This window comes from Aulonocara stuartgranti (genome assembly GCF_965226115.1).
Source record: "Aulonocara stuartgranti genome assembly, chromosome: 23".
In the NCBI taxonomy this organism is placed as follows: domain Eukaryota; kingdom Metazoa; phylum Chordata; class Actinopteri; order Cichliformes; family Cichlidae; genus Aulonocara; species Aulonocara stuartgranti.
In genome coordinates, this window is record NC_138958.1 from 44,441,825 (window position 1) to 44,463,218 (window position 21,394).

Genomic DNA, 21,394 nt, shown 5'->3' on the forward strand with positions numbered 1-21,394 from the left:
AAAGTAACACAAAGCCACAAAGAGCAGAAACATCAAAAAGGAGGCAGAGCAGCAGCAACTCTCCATGAGCTGTGAGGCTAACAGCCACCCACACTTCCTGTGATGCATAATGAAAACAACATTAACCTGAAGGATGATAACAACAGAAAGAAGTCTAAGCTAACGTTACACAGCGCTCACACAGCGCTGACTGTACAGGCCTCACACAGCTACGACCTGCATCCACAACACCTGATTCTACTGAACACAAACAAGTTAATGATATATGAGCAATCCAGGGAAGGCTTCCAGGAAGGTGAGGATCCAAAGACAGCTCTACAACAGCATCAGTCAGCAACAATGTTACTAATCACTGACTCTTTCATCCTTTTATACTCAATCAAAAAGTGCTGTGTTCACATTTGTTTCTGCTGAAATCCAGAGACTGAAAATGCGTCTTTTTAAAGTTTGAATAAACTGACTGAACTTCTCACGAGTCCAACCGTGAGGAACACTTCCCCCCATGACACATCACAGGACAACGTCTCAGTGGAGGGGGGACAGTAGCTCAGTTTAGGCAGTCACACTCAGAATCGATGCCTCCAGTCAGGGTCAAACGTGGTCCTCAGAAACCTGCAGATGTTTGGGCCAAGCTCTCACTGGTCTCTGCGTCTGTAGACTGAGCTGATGTTTCTCCAGGTGTCTGGTAAAAGGACGATGCTGCTGTCCAATGAGGCGAGGAGAGAAGTAGCCAAACAGGCGAGAGCCGTGAAGGAGGAACGGCGGGCAGCTCTGGATGCCCGACATAAATACCTGATGAGCAGGCTGGCCGACGCCGGCAGCCTGGAGGAGGCGGCGGTGGAAGACGCCATCGTCTCTGATGACAGAGTAAGTTCAGAGACGTGATCCTTCCTCAGAGTTGAACCTTTGAGTCATTAATGTCTGATTCTTCCAGTTCAGTCTGATCCATGAATTCTTTGCTGCAAACGGATCCAAGAAGCTGATTTTCTTCTATCAGGATGTCAAACAGGTAACTTTGATCACATTTCAATGACTGACACATGAAGGTCTAACCGCTCTTCATAATCTGCTGTCCTGTTTGTTGCAGCGTACTTTGTATTCATATCTTTTAATATCTGCCTTTCTCCCAGAGTCTGTCCTCCCGTCAGTCTTCCTTTGTGGACGCATCAAACTCAGCTGTGGCTCAGAGGAAACTCTTCCTCACTACGGGGAACTCTGAGGTTGGCTTCAGCTTTTTATGTTTAGTTCATGTGAGAATCACAGAAAAATGCTGATATGAGTGGAAGGTTCTGCTGGGAAATTGGCAAAGAGCAGATTATTGAACAGCGAGGCAGACAGTTCATTTCAGTGATGCCAGTTTATTAGAAACGAGGACTGTGGGGCTGCTGGAAGTCAGGACGGCCGTTCTCTGGATAAACCTGACAGCTGAGGTGGAGAGCAGGATTTATCCACAGACGGCTTCTTCCAAGCAAATGTCCTGAACACACCTGAGCTGAGGGTTACACAGTGTGTCCTGTGTGATCTCTGCTTTATGGTGGTTGAATCTCACAAATGTGACCATCAGACCTGACGACTTATTTGTGATGTTTTCATTAAAAATATCCTGGGTGAGGTGTTTGGGGCCTGTCCCATGAGGAGGAGTCTCCAGGGCAGACCCAGGACACACTAGAGAGGTTATATCTCTCAGCAGGCCTGGGAATGCCTCAGTATTGTCCTGGATATGCTGGAGGAAGTGGTTGTTTAGGGAGGTCTGGGATTCTCTGCTTAGACTGCTGCACCTGTGACCCGGGACCAGATAAACAGGAAATGGATGTTTGAAATTCAAAGAAATCCTCTTTTAATAATGAGGAAAAAAGACAGCAGGAGATCCATCGCAACTAACAAAACACTTCAAACACATCAGTGCATCAACTTTAATCAACTTCATTTGGTTCAAATGAAGGAATCTAACAAAGCACTCACTAAAATGAAACACCAGTTAGTTTCCCGAGCTCAACAGGTCGAACACCTGAGTTTGGTTTGCGGTGCAGTTTTTATTTCTTCTAGATAACTTGGGTTATTTGCACAGGAAGGTTTTTAAATGTATTTCTTAAGTACGATCTTATATGGGGGTTGATTTTATAGCATAACAGAATAATGTAATAACTCTAATAGAGTATGAAACATTTGCAGAATGAAGTACAAGGTGAAGAAAAGTCAGAACGTCCCTATTTGAAAATACAGTCTCAGAAGGTCAGAGATGGACAAATTCAGCTACAGAAACATGTGGCCATTTTTTTAAAGCCATAGAGCATATTACAGACGACACAAAGAGCAAACACTGTAAACTTCTAACCACAGACCTCACACAGCTCACACACGTCAGAGTGAAGCTGTCATTTCCTGAAGCTTCCACACAAGAGAACTGGCAACAAGGTGGAGTCCTCATGGATCACTAGCAGAGAAATGTGGGTGGGTGCCAGACCACATGGACTCGACTCACTTTATTTCATACAAAGGAGCAGACTAATGCTGTCATCCTTAAAGACTAACTAGAAACAAGCAGTGCGCTCGCATCGACTCGACTTGTTTTGCAAGTTTGAAGTGAGATGGTACTTTGGAGTCAGCCTCCCGAGATGATGGCTGGCTGGTTTTTGAAAAACATCTCATATTTATACAATGAGTAGCAGACTTTCCTGACTTGCAGAGGTCAACGTCCTCCTCAGTCATGCGCCATGAGTGGCACAGATACTATTCATCAAATAACTAACATGGCCTTGATTGTTACTCCAGAGACTTATCTGCGATGTAGCTTTATAGCATTTTCATTAGCAATCGTATGATTTGTGTTACAATGACCTTTGTGGACGGGCCCGGACCCCCAGGCCTCGTCCGTGACGCCGACGGTGAGCGCAACGTTTTTGTTTTCTTGCGCTTAAAATAACCTGATCAGCGTTCTGCGGACGGTTTGTTTACATTTCTCACATCTGTGATTGTTCACACGGGTTGGACACGAGCAGAGAGGGCTTTCAAGATGAAAAAGCCAACGTGAAACTTTAACGGACGACAAAGTTTTTCAATCAAATCTCCGTCACACCCTTCCTTGACCTCATCACGTTACCCACCTTAGTCAAGGAACAGTGGTTCGGGAAAATATGCATTTGTTTTTTGGACCAGTTTAAAACGTATCTCAACTAGTGATGTGCGGATCGATACTGAAATATCGATTCCTCCGATACCCGTCATTGTGTCCGGCCCCTTGGCGTGCACACTCACAACAATGGCTGAGCGTAAACAGAGTCATGTGCAGACGTATTTTACCTCCACGAACAGCTGAGACGTGGTTTGCCATACATGTGGCAAGAATGTGAGGTGTTGTGGTAACACCGCTGACCTGGTCAAACACCTCAGAGTGAATCATATCACAGAATATGACGAGCGTATGTTGAGGCGAACTGAAGAGGAGGAGAGGGAGAGGTGCTGCCAGGGCGAGACAGACGTCTCTCACGGAGTCCTTTAATGCTGCAGGCAGGCAACAAATAGCCACAACTTCAGGTTTTTCATTTCTATATGATAATTCTGCATCATTAAGTGATAAGAACAAGTAATCTGATGTCCTGTGATCATTACGACGCTATAATTTGAGATAAAATAAAAGATAGAGTAAAAAAAATAAGTTTTTGTACAGAGTATCGGTATCAGATCAGTATCGTCGATACCACCCTGAATTTTACTTGGTATCGGATCAGAAAGGAAATCAGTGGAAATCAAATCCTGCTTCTACAGGTGTCCAGTTCATTCACTCTGACCCCTCCAGATAAGCGTTGCCAGTTCTCACTGTGCTGTAGATCACATTTTCTTGTGTTTGGGGTTATAACGGTTACTTTTGAGGTCTGTGTTATAAAGCAAGTTAATCCTGAATTTAACTGGAGAAGACAAATTCCCACTGCGTGGTGTAGTGCACAGCCAGGCATTCTTTACATTAGTTCGTTTGACAAAACCAAAAAGCCGAAAGTATTTACTTGGAGTTTGGTTTGATGAAATAAGTGCCAGAATCAGTGAATACAAATGATTCCAATGACATGAAAACTGGTCGAAGGACAAATCCCTCAAGAAAAGCACGACTAGCACATTAAGTGTTTTTGTAATCATCATCATCTCTAACACCATGCGCACAACAGTGATTTTGTTACAGAACACTAAGATAGTAAAATCTGGGAAATGATGATATTTCTTTCCAAAACTTCCTGTCTGGAAGACATTAAAGCTGCTGTGCCACCTGCAGCTTCTTTCAATCTATGTTATGTGAATATATCTTTTTTTTGGGTTTGAACATCCATTCAAACTCACTCTCTGCCTAGCAAGTGTCATTCCCTCATTTCCTTGGGGTCCAGCTTCACATACGTGGCACTGAGCCTTTTCCTTTGTCACCTCTTTCTGCTACATGCCTAGCCTCCCAGTTTCTTGGTCTATTTTCTTCATTTCGCTAACTACACTTCTTTTTCTTTGTAAATCTCTTCCTTCAAATACTTTCAAAATCACTTTTCTTTTTTCCCTTTCTTCTGTGCAGAGAAGCCGTCAAACCCCTTCTTGGCAGTTTATCTCAATAAAGCTGTACTATCCCAGCCATCTGGTAAGTCTTCCCTACTACCCAGAGCCTGTTTATACTCCTGCATGTCTCTGCCTTCACTCACTTCCTCTTCTTGATGTCCAAACTCATCCTTCAAACTACCATTTGATGCTGCATAGCTGCATTCTCCCTGACACCTCCTTGTCTCCTGTCTTTTTGATTTCACCTTCTGCATAATATTTAGTTGCCCTGTGTGCAGCTTCCTCCACTTTCATATATTTCTACAAGTTCCTCCCTGTTCTTGAAGTATGTGTGCACCACGGCCATTTCCACTTGGAAAATCTGCCCCACATCTGTCTTTCTAGATTTCTCTCCTAAACACCACACCTACCCAACACCTCATAACCTCTGTTCCCTTCACCTAAATGTCCATTGAAGTCTGTGTCAATCACCACTGTAGTATGTGGTCTCTTGCACACAAAATGTGTCTACCCTCCACCTCCATAATATGAGTCCGCCAGCCCTCCCATTGCCAGTCAGAGTCCATAACAAGTCAAAAACATAAACAGCTCGAACGTATTATTTATTTAAAAGAGAGAGAGAGAGAGAGAGAGAGAGAGAGAGAGAGAGAGAGAGAGAGCTCAGTTGTCCTTGCTCTAGCATCAAGAGTCAGTGACTGGCTGTTCACTGCAGGCTCAGCAGTCCAATGGCCGATCAGCAACAAAACAAATAAAAAAATAAGACACGTTCTTGATTATGACAACAAACCACATCCAAAAAAATATGACAGCAACACTTTAAGTTTTGTGTGCATTCATCATGTGCAACTCTGCAGAAAGTCTCATGTCAAGGATGTGTGGACAGGGGGGCTATTAAAAAGTTCCAGTATACAGAATAGAAAACCATCAAATGAATGAAATAAAATCTGTTGTCACAGTGGTTTTTGAAGGAACAATTACTTCACAGATGGACAGCCTCATTATATTTGAGTTAAATCTGATGATACACACTTCACGTCACCCTAGTTACATGTTTTTATTTGCCATGTGTATGTTATCCAAGGGAGGGAAAAAAAGAAAAAGAAAACTTTTGATGTGTCCAGACATTTCTTCACATCAGCTGCCAGCAACCAGTTTCAGCATGTACAACTGTTGCAGTAAGTGTGCTCATGCAGACCAACTATGCTGGTCCACTGTTCTTAATGGTGCTGCATGTTGAGAAAGAAGTGAAACAAATGTTTTGTTTAACAAGTCCACTAGTGTTAGAATAACTTGGCATTTCCAATCTGTTTCTGCTGTAGTTCAATGAAAGGTTTCAGTTACTTAAGTTTGAGAAAAAACCAAAAAACCAAATTGCGTTTACAATTGTAGTTTCATCTTGTTATAAGATATTTGAAATAAAAACAAACAAAAAACATGAACAAACAAACCACAAACAAACAAACCACAAACAAACAAACCACAAACAAACAAACCACAAACAAACAAACCACAAACAAACAAACCACTACATTTTCAGAAATATTTCTGCAGTCTGATTTACAAGTATAAACTTTCTGACCAAAACGCCACAATTTCATCCCTCAAACAAGTTGTCAACTGTGTCAACGACCATTGAGGACATCACTGCTACACTTGATGATACTCACACCTTGAAAAAGTGCAAAGGTTTCCCAACAGGACTTCGACGGTTGGTCTTCTTGATCAAGCTATAATCTGTTCTCATCAAAACCACCATAAAACCAGTTTGACAGGATGATGCTGATAAATCCCTCTAGACCTTTTTGTGACAGTATTAAAAGCTTGCTGGAAATTCTCTGTACTCATATTTGTGCTCAGTATCTGTAGGAGCCATTTTTGTGTGGGTACCTCATGTATGCCACTAGGGGTCACCTTTTGTGTTACATATGGTGTGTCTATTTAAGGTAGATAGGTCATTAGCAGCAGGTGTGCTGTTGTTGGGAAGGAGCAAACAGATTGTGACCGCTGCGCTGTTATGTTAAATTGTGTTGGAATAAAGAATCTAAAGGACAAGATAAGTATGGTTTCAGTTATTGAACTAAGTTTAATACGTTTATTCATACCAGTGACATTGCATTAACCTGCCAACAAACAGCTTAGTGGCTTTAAATGTAGGCTTAGCCTCGACAGCATCTATAACACCATTAAAATGCAGTAATGGCCACACAAAAAATAAAACGTGACCATATTCAGTTTAAGCCATTTTATGTGGTTTAGTTTATACACTTGAATCACAGTAGATGATAACTTTCTGTTTTTAAATGTCTCCATTTATTGCAAACACTATAGTTACTGTTCTGCCTTTTATAAGGTAAACTGGATATTATGGTTGCAAACGGCCCTAGAGCTCCCTCTAGTGGCTGCTTTGTAATATGGGTTTGACTACTTTGGGAAAGGAACAATGAGAAGGTGAAAAAATCAAAGATGGCGGAAAGTTATCGTTCTAAGCTGATATGGACCTTAAAATGTTGTTGCCTTGGACAAGATATGTCTGTAAGTATGAGTGACGATAAAATAATTATTAACTTTTGTTTTGTGTAAAAATGGTACGATAATTTGTACATTTGAAAGTTTTATCTTGTTATCAAATCACTTTGATTGTCACATCACATGTGCAGGTACACTGGTACAGTACATGTGAGTGAAATTCTTGTTTGCGAGCTTCACAAGCAACAGAGGTGTGCAAAAATACAATAACGTAAAACAAGCAAAATATAAGAACGGCTAAATCTGAGACTAATAAATATATGTACAATATATAATAGTACATGCATTACTGGATGTGTATACTAAATATGTTTTTCTACACGCGCGCGCGTGTGTGTGTGTACATATTTTACAAATTAAATAGAGTAAACAATAAAATAAAATATACAGAGGTTGGTAGTTGGACATGTGCAAAACAAGTGGCATTTATATACAGTGTGGAGTGCATAATGTTGAAGTTCCAGTAGTGAAGCTGAGGTGTCTATGAAGTGTTCAGCAGTCTGATGGCCTGGTGGAAGAAGCTGTCTCTCAGTCTGCTGGTTGGGGACCGGATGCTGCAGAACCTCCTTCCTGATGGAAGTAGTCTGAACAGTTGATGGCTGGGGGGACTGGAGTCCTTGATGATCCTCCCCGCTTTCCTCAGGCAGCGCTTCCTGTAGATGTCTTGGAGGGAGGGAAGCTCACCTCCAATTATCCGTTCAGAGCACCGCACTACTTGCTGGAGAGCTTTGCGGTTGTAAGCGGTGCTGTTGCCGTACCAGGTGGTGATGCATCCGGTGAGGATGCTCTCAATGGCACAGTGATAGAAGGTCCTGAGGATGCGGGGGCTCATGCTGAATCTTTTCAGTCTCCTGAGAAAGAAGAGGCGCTGCTGCGCCTTCTTCACTGTTTTGTTTATGTGTACTGACCACGTAAGATCCTCAGCCAGGTGTACACCAAGGAACCGGAAGCTGCTCACTCTCTCCACAGCAGCGCCGTTGATGGTGATGGGGTGTGTACTTCTCTGCTCCTCCGGAAGTCCACTATCAACTCCTTTGTCTTTGCGACGTTGAGGGTGAGATGATTGTCTTGAAACCAGTGGGTCAGGGCACTGACCTCCTCCCTGTAAGCCGTCTCATCACCGTTGGTGATAAGACCCACCACTGTAGTGTCGTCCGCAAACTTCACAATGATGTTGGAGTTGTTAGTGGCTGTGCAGTCGTAGGTGTAGAGTGAGTACAGGAGAGGGCTCAGTACACACCCCTGTGGAGCACCAGTGTTCAGTGTGATGGGGGATGAGGTGATGCTGCCCAGTCTGACCACTTGGCATCTATCAGACAGGAAGTTAAGGATCCAGCTGCAGAGGGAGCTGCTCAGTCCTAGATCCTGCAGTTTCCTGTCCAGCTTCGAGGGAACGATGGTATTGAATGCTGAGCTGTAATCTACTGTTAGCTTGCAGTAAGAGTGTAACAAGCTAGTTTACAATGTTAGTTAGCTAATACAGTATTTTGTACTTTCAGTTTTACGATGGTCAAAGAGAAGGCAATGGTCAGAGGCCATTCTTCAATAAATCAGCGCAGAAAGGAAAACAAGTCTGGTTATTGGAGCATCGTTATCTCGCTGTCTAGCTGGTGAAACTAAGGAACTCAGGGCGAGGACAGCAAAGTTACCAAAGGGGAAAAACTATCAAATTAAAACTGCATCATCTCCAAAATCACAAGTTTCTCTAAAATGTGTTTATTCTAGGGCTGCAGTTATTCATCATTTTAGTCATAAAGTATTTTATTGATTGTTCGAAAATTGAATTGGATTAGAAATAGTTTTCTTATTAATGAGCAATAATTATTATTATTCCAAAGAGAAAACACACGGGTCTTTTGGTTACCATTTTAGAAATTGCCATCCTTTAATGATTCATCTGTTAAAAAAAATATTTTGACTGCTTTTATCTAAAAAATATTTTGAGATGCTGAAATGCTGAAATAATAATAATAAAAAAAACAGACACTGATGTCAACATAAAGGTAAACACGCAATTTAGTTTCTTTAGTTTCTGGTTCTCTCCTGTATGGACTAGAGAACGCACGATACCACTTTTTTGTGTCCAGTATCGATATGAATCCGATACAGCGTATTTTTATAATCAATAAAACTGTTTTTTTTAATATCTTTCTTTATTTTGTATAAGTTCATACTCAAGTTTTAAAAAATAAAACATTAAGGTTATTTAGTTATACCTGTATGCAAAAAACACACTGCACCCAAAATATTTCATAGTTCAGCAACACTGATCAATCTAATAAACTTAAACCTGCACCATCCTCCCTATTCTGGTATTTTAAAGAGTACTTAGCAGAAATATTAAACAACCTAACTAATAGGGTTGCAAACTCCCAGCAAAAAAAAAAAACTAAAGGGAACCATCGCCCACCCTCTGCCTCGTGATGCTTAATCGACATAATCGACTTTAATTTAATGCATGTATTTAAAAAAAATGCACAGAAATCAATTATTTTTCAACAACAATTAAATAGATTCAACATCTTTCTTCAACAGAACTGCAGACTGCACAGATGGTATCTTCCCAAAGGAAAAAGTACTATAACTTACTAGGGTATATATTAGACTTAATAGTTACTATATACAATATTAGATTTCTATACATTTTACGTTAGATAAAAACTTTGGTTGTAAGATTCAGATAATTATTTATTAAAAGCGAGACATTTTAAACGAGAATAAGAAAGAAAAGTATTTCTTTGTGCCCCCCTTTTCCCTGTTAATGCCCCAGCTGGCCCCCTGGCAAAACCGTGCTAGACCCGCCCCTGCACAGTTACCAGCTGTCAGCTACTTATAGCATTAGGCATTAAAGTAATATTAAATAAATTCTAACAACAGCTTATCAAGCTTAAACGTGCTGCTGTGGTTTATCTGCTGGTTTCCTCTTTCTGGCGCAAAGTGGGAAACAAACAAGAGAGACGGAACTTGCGATCAGCTGATCATTGATTAGTTTCATGATTGAAGTAGCAGCAGGAGAGGGAGGGGGAGAGGAGGCGCGGCAGTCGCTCCATATATCGGTTGTTAAGCTTAACGTGGGAATGCGTTACAAACATTGAGAGAGAAACTTACAAACTTGCTTTACTTCTCTAGGACAGCTTTCACTGAGAAGAAATGCCGATTTGGAAACATGTAGCGAGGCGCTAAATGCTCCACCAGACAACCGAGAGGTCTCTTGTTGTCACATGCAAGAAAGCATGCTCTGAAGAATATCCAGGTAGATAACTGTGGCGATATGTTGGTTATATTACTTTAAAGTGCAACTGGCTAATTCTTATTTTAGCCAACTCGAAAAGTAAAAATGATGCAACGACCTTGAAATAACACATTTATCTCACTGAAACATGTCATTTAAATAAAAACATTTACTGAAATTAAAATAAATATACTGAATATAATATGGCTCAGATTTAATGGAATATAATGATCCTTTTGTGTTGCTGTTAAAGAAAGGGATAATGTGTGATTACTGTTTTTAAACTATGGGCTACAAACTAAATCCTTTTATTATTTCTGTCCTCGGTTTTAACTCATTAATAATCATTAGGATGAAGCCCCCTAAAAAACAACGTAAAGGTCATGAAAATGTAAACAATTTGGCATTTTGATGATGCATCATCCACATTAAAAAGTATAGATCATATCAGCCCTGTATTTACTTGTATCGGATACATAAAACATCTTTCCGTATCGCACAGCACTACAGAAAGCTCTTTTCTAGGGTTGTATTAAACATCTGTAACTACCGTAACTCCTGATCCATTTCCTCAATTAAAAGAAGTCCAATGATTCCTGAGAGCAGCAACTCTGCACTTTTCATTAATATTTGCATCATTACGGTAATCCCAGGTACATTGTTGCAGCAGCCCCGTGAAGGCAAAGGTTGAGAGAATAGTGAGTGAGCGTGATGGAACAATGTTATCACACGTTTGGCTTCTTTTTACCATGTTTGTTTCTTTTGTTCTTTCATGTGTTATTTACCAAGATTTGGATGGTGTTCTGCACTGAAAAAAAGGGACTGGCCATCTCTTGGATTTATGTAAGCATCTTGCATGCATTTAACACAATTGCCTCATGTTTTAAAGTTAAATGTAACTATATAGTGTAAAAACTACATGATATGCAGAAAGGGTGTATTAAATTGTTCATATCATGTTCAGGTGACGTAAGTCAATAAGATAGCAACGTTAAATCTCGTGAAACCACGCGTGATTTCATCTCGCGGGCTTTGGATCGTGGTTTAAAAAAGGCATCCATCTCAGTCAAGTCGAGCAGCCAACTCTACGTTTTTGGTATGTCTTGATTTTTTGAATTCATTTTTACCATAATTCAGCCAAATGTAGTTAAACGTCTAGAGTGTCGCCATGTAACATGCTAAAAAAGAGCCGTTAGCTTATTTGCTGTTTTATCTGTTGTCAAAGAATTGGCGCTTTTTCATTTGAATTTGTCTTTGGCACAAGAGCCGTAATATCACATTAAACCTAATTACGAGGCACTCATAACATAATTTGGTTTTCTGTGTGAATAGATTTGTCAACTGACTCTTCAGTTACATTGTGTATTTACTGCACCGTGGTGTTAGTGAGATTTTGGACATTGAACAGCTTGAGCTAATATCATCAGCGGCATTATGCTAGCTTACATCCCTACCCCTCCTGCCCTCACCTGCTGTCCTTTTGTTTTTGTTTTTTTTGCTGCACATTGAGAGATGACCTCTATTCTGCATTTCACCAGGAGTCAGCTGATGGATTGTGGGTTCAAGGTGTTATGGTAAGAAAGTATATTCTATTTTCGTTTCTGTAACTTAATTATAATAGGTTTTTTATAATTATTAGGTGCATGCATACTCACCCTATTAATACAACTGAGAGATCCAAAATCTGCCATAGGTTTAACTTATACCTGTATGTATTGCCAGAAAGGTGATTACTGGACTCGCATTAATGCACACTTGAACTGAAATGAGGTTGTAACTTGTGGGTTCTTGGGTTGCAAATCAGAAACAAACATCTTTGGATTTTTTTTAATCCCATAAGATCTGGAAACACAGTTTTTATTCAACAAAACATTACTGATTAACCAAGCACAGTGCCTGCTGTTATTTCAAAATAATTTTATGTCATTTCAGATAAAATGCAGCATTCCAGTGCATCCCAACCATGCCTTTACAGTCAAGGTTTCTGACGGAGCTGAGTTTCTCTCTGACAGTCTGCTGAAAGTGTTTGCAAAGTGATCGGGGGAACAGGGCACAAAGCTAAAGGATGTAGCTGCCATAATGACAGTAAGAACTTTAAAATTCTTTAACTACAAAGTGTATATGTATTGCATTAGGTCAGTAAAAGATTTTTATGCTACATCCATTGAAACAGTCAACTATTACCTGTGAGTAATGATTCCACTAAAAGGATGCCATAATTTTTGTCATGCATTTACTGGCCCACTGAGAAAAAATTATCTTTTTTTAAAAATAAATGTTCTGGAAACTATATATCCATAAAGTTGATGTCAAACAGGAACTTTTGATATTGCTTTGTAGATGCTGGTGTTGCATGTTGACTGGTTTAAAAAGTCAAGAGTTTTTGTCTGGGATCATTTTCTTCTGTGCTACTGAAAAGTTCACAAATCTCTGTTTTCTTTGTTATAATAGTCAAGGATGACATTAATGCTCAGAGTCCCTCATCAAAGTGCTCCGCATCTGTGTGAAAGACAATTGCAACATCTTGGTGCAGGAGTTCATGGTGAGTGTTTTATGAGTAGATTGTGGCTTTGCAACATTTAAAAATGCATTTAGTTATCCACTTGATCCTCATTGGACTGGTTAGGACCAGTAGTCCTCTTTAATAATTTGAAGTTCACATGAGGCCTAGTAGTGAACTCGGCCGCCGGCCCTTGAGGCCCCATCCCCACCCCTGTATTAGGGGTCACATCAGTGTGAAAAAACTTTAAATTTGTCATTCTAATGAACAAAGGAAAATCCCACCAGTATTTACATTAGCTTTTGTTTGAAAAAATGACCAACTGACCAACAGCTAACCAAATTGTGGGGCTGAAAGTCTAAATTCTAACATCTTCTGAGTGACATAACCTGGATTTCTGATGGGCCGGTGTCTTTCTAACAAAAACTAATGTAAAGCATTTGAAATTATTATGTTTTTCACCCTCTCTTAGAAACTCTGTTAGACCATGAATGGCAGCATGGCAGGCCACTCTTTGGCTATAGCTATTTACTATGTTGCTTGCATTGGTTTAAATTACTCTAACATTAGAACTGGTAGATTCAAAAGAGATGAGTTTAAAAAGGAATCTTAAAGAAATGTTTTGTGTTTAACCAGGACTTGACTGAGGCCACTGCACAGATTGAGAAAACCACAATGAACATCTGTCTCCAGAGGATGCGGCAGGCAATGACTTTTCTGATGTTGTTCTTCAAGATCTGGATAACGTGACCTTTGCAGTAGCCATGCTGTTTGGACCTTTTTTATTCCTTCAACATGAGTTACCCATCACAACTCTGCTACACTTTTGAGGTGATTCAAAGGGTGGTAATTGAGTTGGAAGCAACTCAGCTCTCAAGAAAAGCTCACAACTAAGACAAAACTGCTCCTGCAACGAAGCTCACTGTTATGCATGTGAGGTGACCAGCTCTAGGTGAGAGGACATTTAAATCTCACACTTGTTCTGCTGCATTTTTGAAGCTCAATTCCAGGAACGGATCGCAGGGTTCATTTTTATATACTCTGCAACTGCCATGAGGACGAGCCGTTTTTGTTGTTGTTGTTTGTTTTTCCTTTTGCTCTGTACAAGTTCTGTTTGTCTGTTTGGCAGCATTTTTAAATTTCTCTTTGTATTTTTTCTTTCTTTTACTAGTGAAGAGATGTAGCGTGAACAGTTATACAGTCTAAATATCCCATATGGGTCGTGTGAAATGGTATTTTCAGTTTCATTCAGTTGAAGTAAAGAACGTTGAATATTTCTAAGTGTGCTGTTTTGAACCAAGATGTCACAGTATGATCAGTGCTGTAATTTTTGACAGTCACTGTATCAATGTTATTTTTGCATCTCTTGAATAAAGGTTTTGACCTGCAAGTGCTAATTTCTTTAGTTATTGGGGTAAAATGGGTAGTGTTAATAGGAAGGTGTTTGCCAATTCAGTAACCTAATTTAATGTTAATGGAAACTAACATTACCTCAAATTGTTTAGTCATAATTGTTGTTTAACTGAATCTTGACATTAGAGGCCTTAAATAGAATGTTTTGTATTGTTCTTTCCCAACATTTTTCAAAAGAAACAGTCCAATTTCTTTGCTGTGATTGATTCCAGAGAACACGGAAGAACTGACATTATTTAACTGTTGATTTATATAGATTCAGTGGAGGAGTAATGTCAGTTTAATTCTTTACCTACTGTCAATGCAGTGAAATTAGACATTTTGTTTTGAAAGGTTACTGGTGGATGCCAGCAACCATCTTGGAAGAGAACAATACAATCTGTTATAAGGCCTCCATTTGAAAATTGTGTATTTGATACTAGAATATAATAGCAAAATGTAATTTGAAGATAACATGTAGTATTTAAGTGACCAAGTAGTATTGGGTAAAAGTTATTGAATCGTGTTGGGATAACGTGAGAAAATTGTGAAGGATTAAAATATTCCAAGAGCTCAAATTACTTCATCAAAACATGTTTAAGTCACATTTTATCAACACAAATTGCACAAGTTTATTGAACATGAATAAATTGTGTTAATTTAACTCAATTGTTTAAGTTGCTGCCAAAGCAAAACATCTGTGTGCAACAAATGTCCACCATTGAATTAAGTAAATCCAACAACATATTTTTTTCAGTGTGCCTCGAGTTACCATAATGTCCCTAACATCACAAAAAAGCACAGAGTTGCTGCTTTCAAGAACTGCTGGAATTTTTCATTTGCCCCAATGGTTCAAGACTCAAGTTAGGCTAAAAACACTGGGACCAGTTTAAATGGGTTCATCTGTGTCAGCTGCATCGTCACTGCTGCTCTTATGTTATGTGTTTTTGTTGAAAACTAGGTGCTGTTTGGGCTTAATGATGTCAAACTTTTCATTCACTTGTTTGCTCCTAAATACGTTTCTATTGCAGGTCTTTTCCAGTTGAAAATGTGAGTGAGCACTACACAAATTACTGACACTGAAATACACTGAAAAGAAAAAAAACAAAACTAAATCCAAACAAAAACAACTAAACGAAGTAGTTACACACATTATAGAATATATATACTGGGCATACAAGCCTGGCCTAAGCTTTCTGTCAGGAAGACTGCAGCAGTCCAGGAGTTGGGTTAACTGTCTTTAAGTCCCACAGAAGAAATGTTTACATCAAAGTGCTTGCCAGGCTTAATCCAAATTAGGTACAGCCATACTTGAACTTATCATTGTATAGTATGTGGGACTATGAGCAATGGTTTTCTGGAAACAGAAACAGGCAATTTTATCATTAGTAGAGTCACAAATAACTAGAAAAACAATTGAAAACATAATGTACTCAACACAGCAATATCTCACAATATCCACAAGGGGTCACTATAGCTCATATATTGCCTAAATAGCACGTCATACAAATTGCCAATCATAAGGCACGGACATGGCAAGCTAGCCACAGTTAAACTAAACAATAGAAAAGTCCTTTATTTGTAATACCGCTGGATGTAATGACTGCGGGAGATTACAGCCACTGCTATTAACTTAGTGCCAAATAATCCTACCAACATGGTATCAAAGAACTGAGGCATAACTTTAACATGCACAAACAATTATAACAGCTTCATGCGAGTCATCCTGCCAAAAGGACTAACACTCACAGGTTCATAAACACACAACTTAATCACACGAAACAACTGCGATGCTCTGCAGTGGCACCTTTAGTCACTCCCACTCTGCGTGCTGAGCACATGCCCACTGATACGCTTATTTCCTTTGAGTGTGCTTGATTTCTGCCTCTAGACATTCTGAGGCCGAGTCAGAGCAGGAAACTTGAGCACACGTGGTCTCATTAAATCAGACAGCTGGAGTCATTTAAAAAGGATCTTTTAAGCAGTGCTGTCCCTCAGCTTCATAGTAGATCCATCTATGGGATCAGTTTGAAAATCCTAGCTGTCTTCTTTCCAGTTATCATGTTACAAGATTTTAAGAAAACTTGAACGCTGATCATGAGTTGAATGCCACTGATCTTCAAAATCATCCAAGCTTTTTGATAAATGCACACAAAAGTCGGGTGTCCATGCCACCCGCATGCAAGGTGACAAAAATACCCCAATCAGCCTTTCAAGCTGACAGCTAAAGAAACCATTTCACCAGATTTAGCTTCTTGGATATTGTGTTCACTATACTGTGTTCAAAATGTACTTCTCATTTAATAGAAGAAATGTAATCATGTCAATATAGAGGATTTCAAATTCTCACTCCTGTTAATTAAAAAAAAGAAAAAAGTAGGATAAGACATGAGAAACTCCTTGAAAAGGACAGTCTCCATTATAGCACCTCATGGAAGCTTTGTTAGACGACCTGTCATTAAAAACTAGAAAGACCATCCAGCATCGGGAGCTTTCAGACTTCCAGGTATGACAACAAGCCTATTGCTGGTTTGCCCACTCTGACTGTGTCAGTATTTGCTCCACATACCAACTGCTCTGACCCTAAAGTAAGCCAGAATCCCACACAGCCATATGTAGGCACATTCCAACCACAAAGAATAACTGGGGATTCTTCATCCTGTAAACATCCTGAACAACTGGTTTTGGTGGTTTGATGGGAACAGATCCTCACCTGATCAGGAATACCAACGATCACCCCACCACTCATGTCTTGTTGGGAAATGTTTGCAGTCCTCAAGCTGTGAAAGTCATCAGGTGCAGCAGTCATGAATACCATGTAAACATCCCTGTTGGTAGGACAAACAAATAACAGTGGGATTCATTCGAGAAAACAGAACTTGTTTGATTCCCTGTCTGACAAAAAGAAATTAATGCAACGTAAAAATTAGATTTAAAAAATCAGCAGCATCATATGTAACCAGGTCCTAAATTACATATTGTTATAATTACACAAAATTTGTTCTAAAGCCCAAACTGCTCCTGGTATATCTGACTTTTAGCACCTCCAAGCCTGTAGTCATCTTGGTTATTAGTTAGGCCCCTCCCCCGTGTGTCGCTATGTGTATAGGCACTGTTAATGCTAGCATGAACAGATCATTCTTGCTGGCTGTTGTAGTGGCTTGAGCTAACTCTCATCCCAACTGTTTATATTTGGTTATAGGAGCTGGAGTGGGCATTAATGCTCCACAATTTACAAGCTGGGACCTGCCGCTAATCCATGGTTAAAGCCTTTACCCACATCAACACTGCAGGCAGAGGCTAACATCTGCAATACTATTAATAATTACACATAACTGTAGCAACAACAAAGAGAGGCTCGAACAAGAAAGGCTTGAAACCCTTAGAAAAGACTGATCAGAGTTGGTTCAATGAACTCTGATCATGTTCATTCGGAGTTAAGCTCGTGTGTGTTTAGAGACAGAAAGCCATCATGTTACCAGGATTCTCCAGAGAAACACAGAAATAAAGAGCAGAGCCTCCATCTTCATTTAGTGGACAGAGGAATATGATCACAAATCAGTGTGGGCCAAAATTTGTATCTTAAAAACTAGGAGGGGATAAAGTTATACCAACATACTGTAATATTTTTATAATATACACTAGCAAACTTTCATGCTGTGTGTGATATTAAAAATATTGTATTGTGTGATATCACATTCTATTGTGATCCAGCATTTTAATCTGACCTTTGATTTCTAAATGCTTCATTAAACTGTCAAATATACAAATATAGACAACTGTGGGATTTGTCTAAAGTATTTGCATATGCCATAGAAATGTTAGCACTCACAGTTTACTGGGCAAGGTTTATGCAACGTTTCAACAAGACCAGTCCACTTATGACAAACGCGATCATACGAGCATTATAGTACGATGCAGTCTCTGCATGATATGACTATCTATTCAGCTGTAACCTGACAGGGACAAAGTCTAGGAGACAGAAACTGAAGATAGACACCATTTACTGATGGACCTGTTATATTAGGTGACAATTCCACGTGAAAGTCAAAAGAAATGAATACATACAGGGCAAGTCTTTATGAGGCAAACATGATGTGCATCTCACACGAAAGCGATTTAGGTGATTTTCTGTGAGAAATGTGTAAAAAGATCCGTACTCTGAATTTCAGATACTATTGATCTGTTTGTTGTGTGTCTGAGGGTTTACGCAGGGACGTTTTGTGTAAGCACTGATTGCTACAGTAGCATCCAATCAATGCTTACAGTGCAAAGAAACTGGCCTACAGTCTGACAGCTGCATTAATGTCTACACAATCTAAGAGTTTGAAAGATGGACACACGTGAGATGATCATAAATCCACAACAGAATCCTTTCTGTCCTAACATACTGATGAGAAAATAACTGAAGCACTCGTGTCAAGAACAACAACAACAAAGGGAAACATGCCTAACTTGGATTTCAGTGATTGTGAAAACAAACATATGCAAATGAATTTCCTCTGTGCGCTTTGCCTGATTCAGGAAATCACTATCAATCAAGTTGAGTGTGAGTCAGTGAGTATGTTATGTTCACATAGACTGTTACCTCAGGGGCTAACTTACCAGATGAAATGAACCTTTATGGAACGGAAACCCAGAATTTGTTTCAAGTCACATTTTAGCTTAATCTGCATGGTGGAAAGTGCCTGTACCAGAGACATGATTGTTGCTGCTTAGGTTAAAATATCTAGTATATGTCAATAATGTAACAAAAAAGAAGAAGAAAATCTGTGGCGGTGTAAAAGTCCCACTAAATGCGTCTCTCGGTGTACATCTAAACTATATAACGATTAACCGCCAACTGTGAGTTCAATTTAAATTTTCCTTTACAAATGTGTGTTTGTTTAGGAAGGAAAAAAATGTGTGCGCACAGTGTTCGGCAATATAGACTCAAAGGCAGCACCAAGACTGGCACGAGACTATTTCCACTGCACTGAGGGTGGGAACTCCAGGCCTCGGGGCCGCTGTCCTGCAGGGTTTAGATGTGTCCTTGATCCAACACAGCTGATTTAAATGGCTCATTTTGAACGTTGACATATACATCAAGGAATGGACCAGCCACTGCACTGATGTTAAACCAGTTCAGAAGTTCATTTATCATCATGAACCACCAATTTATGAGCAGACAAACCAAAGTGCACTCCAAGATTCAGTTGCTTGTAGAAGCACGTTTAGCAGCAACAGCTCAAAGTCATTGTTTTCTGTATGACTATCAGTCTCTCACATCATTGGGGAGTCATTTAGGCTCACTCTTCTTTATAATGTTGCTTCACTTCATTGAGGTTTGCACAAATTTGTTTATGCAAAACTCACGACCACACTACTTCTATTAAGCTGATGTTTAAACTTTCTAAAATATAAAACCTGCTAGACACCGGTGTTGTGCCAAAAAGTGATTGTCTGCCAAAAAGTGATTTCTGGTATTTGCCAAAAAGTGATTGCTCGTATTTAAACTGCTATAAGTAACTTGTTGGGCTATAATATGTGAAACATATGTCAAATGCTTCCCTCATGGATGACATAAAGTCATCTTGAGCCACAAACAACATTCGTGTAACAAGGTAGAAGCCGCGATCAGTTTTTGGCAGCGACTTTTATATAACCTTTATTTATTTAGTTAAAAAAAAATCTCATTAACATTAAACATGTCTTTTGTAAGAGTAAGTTGGCCAAGAGGACAGCAGCAATGGCAGCAAATATTACAATAGTTCAGTAAAAATATTTTAAGTGGGGATAAAGGAGCGGATTGGTTATAATGTAAGTACAGGGTGGGCCATTTATATGGATACACCGTAATAACATGGGAATGGTTGGTGATATTAAAGTCCTGTTTGTGGCACATTAGTATATGTGAGGGGCAAACTCCTCAAGATGGGTGGTGACCATGGTGGCCATTTAGAAGTCGGCCATCTTGGATACAACTTTTGTTTTTTCAATAGGAAGAGGGCCATGTGACACATCAAACTTATTGGTAATGTCACAAGAAAAACAATGGTGTGCTTGGTTTCAACGTAAACCTCCAGCAGAACCAGGCTCAGGGAGGGGCGGGGCCATCTGCTGACCGGTTGGGGTGAGAGAAGGAAGACAGGATGAAGACATGCTGTGGAAGCGAGACAGAGATTAATAACAGATATGATTCAATGCAGAGAGGTCTGTTAATACATAGTGAGTGAACCAACCAACCACAGCATCTGTGGTGAGAGAGTCATCAAGGAGTTCAGGCACTCCATCAAGCTCACAGTCACAGACTCAGGTGAGATTCTAGAGTTGCAGGGCTTCCTCCAGAGCAGCTGTTAGAAACACAGCTGCATCTTCTTTCTCTCACACACAGAAAAGAGTGAGACAGAGTGAGGCATCAGGGAGTTTAATTACCAGCTTTAAGACAAATGAATGAGAGTGCTGAATGATAGCACTCATGAGTGGTGCAGCATGCTTTAATTACTACCCACTAGTGAATGTGTCAGCAGCTGAAACTGTATTAATGGTGATTTAAAGAAACGAGTCCCAGTGTGTAGACCAGGCGAGCTGCTTCACTTGTAACACACTGGCAGAAACCCCAAGTCAGTTAGGATGACTACCTGAACATTTGAATGTTTCCACTGGTCACTGAGGTGGTACGTTACAGGGATCCAGTCTGTTCATTTACAGGACTCTACTAGAGCTGCTTTGCATGACTCACAGTTGAAATAATGCTTCTTTGTCTGATGCAGGGCCTTGGTTCACCCCATCAGTCGTGCAGGGGGTCGTCTGCTCTGCAAAAGTGCACTTTAATGTAAACTGTGCAGCAGTGCTGCAAACTAATCCAGACGAAATAAAAGCACAATGTCAGGAGCTACTGCAGTTCAGCATCAAACGTAGGCCAAATCAATCATTAATATGATTTTCATGATCATCTTGTTTGTCTTAATGTTCTTATGATTCAAAGAAACATCCAGCAGCTGTGAGATCGGCTGTACTGATTTAAAATGAAGTGTGTACGGCCCCAAAGCCTCTGAATGAGCTGCAGATGTGTTTCAAACTCCTGTAACAAAAGCAAACATGTCTGCATACCGGCTAACTTTGTCCACACACTGTTTCTGCTCTGCAGGTTTCACAGATGAAGATGCAAATAGTGGAGGATACGGGGATGGAGGAGATTGGGTTGGACTTTCATTAATATTTTGTCTGTTAGT

At 39.9% G+C, this 21,394-nt stretch overlaps 1 protein-coding gene and 1 long non-coding RNA gene across 5 annotated transcripts in view; both read left to right on the forward strand.

The window, feature by feature from the left end:
- Positions 1-21,394, forward strand: part of LOC309701496 (NLR family CARD domain-containing protein 3-like) — a 391,901-nt gene that overhangs the window by 281,334 nt on the left and 89,173 nt on the right. The gene's annotated exons all lie outside the window — the stretch shown is intronic.
- Positions 11,095-14,178, forward strand: LOC309701557. 4 transcript variants are annotated; one of them, XR_014275097.1, is made up of 5 exons: positions 11,095-11,131; positions 11,253-11,384; positions 11,799-11,862; positions 12,221-12,830; positions 13,425-14,178. It is a non-coding gene; the product is annotated as an uncharacterized lncRNA (long non-coding RNA). The 4 variants fall into 4 exon arrangements; XR_014275098.1 differs by having other exon boundaries at positions 11,098-11,384; XR_014275100.1 differs by lacking the exons at positions 11,095-11,131; positions 11,253-11,384 and having other exon boundaries at positions 11,709-11,862; positions 12,221-12,373; positions 12,740-12,830.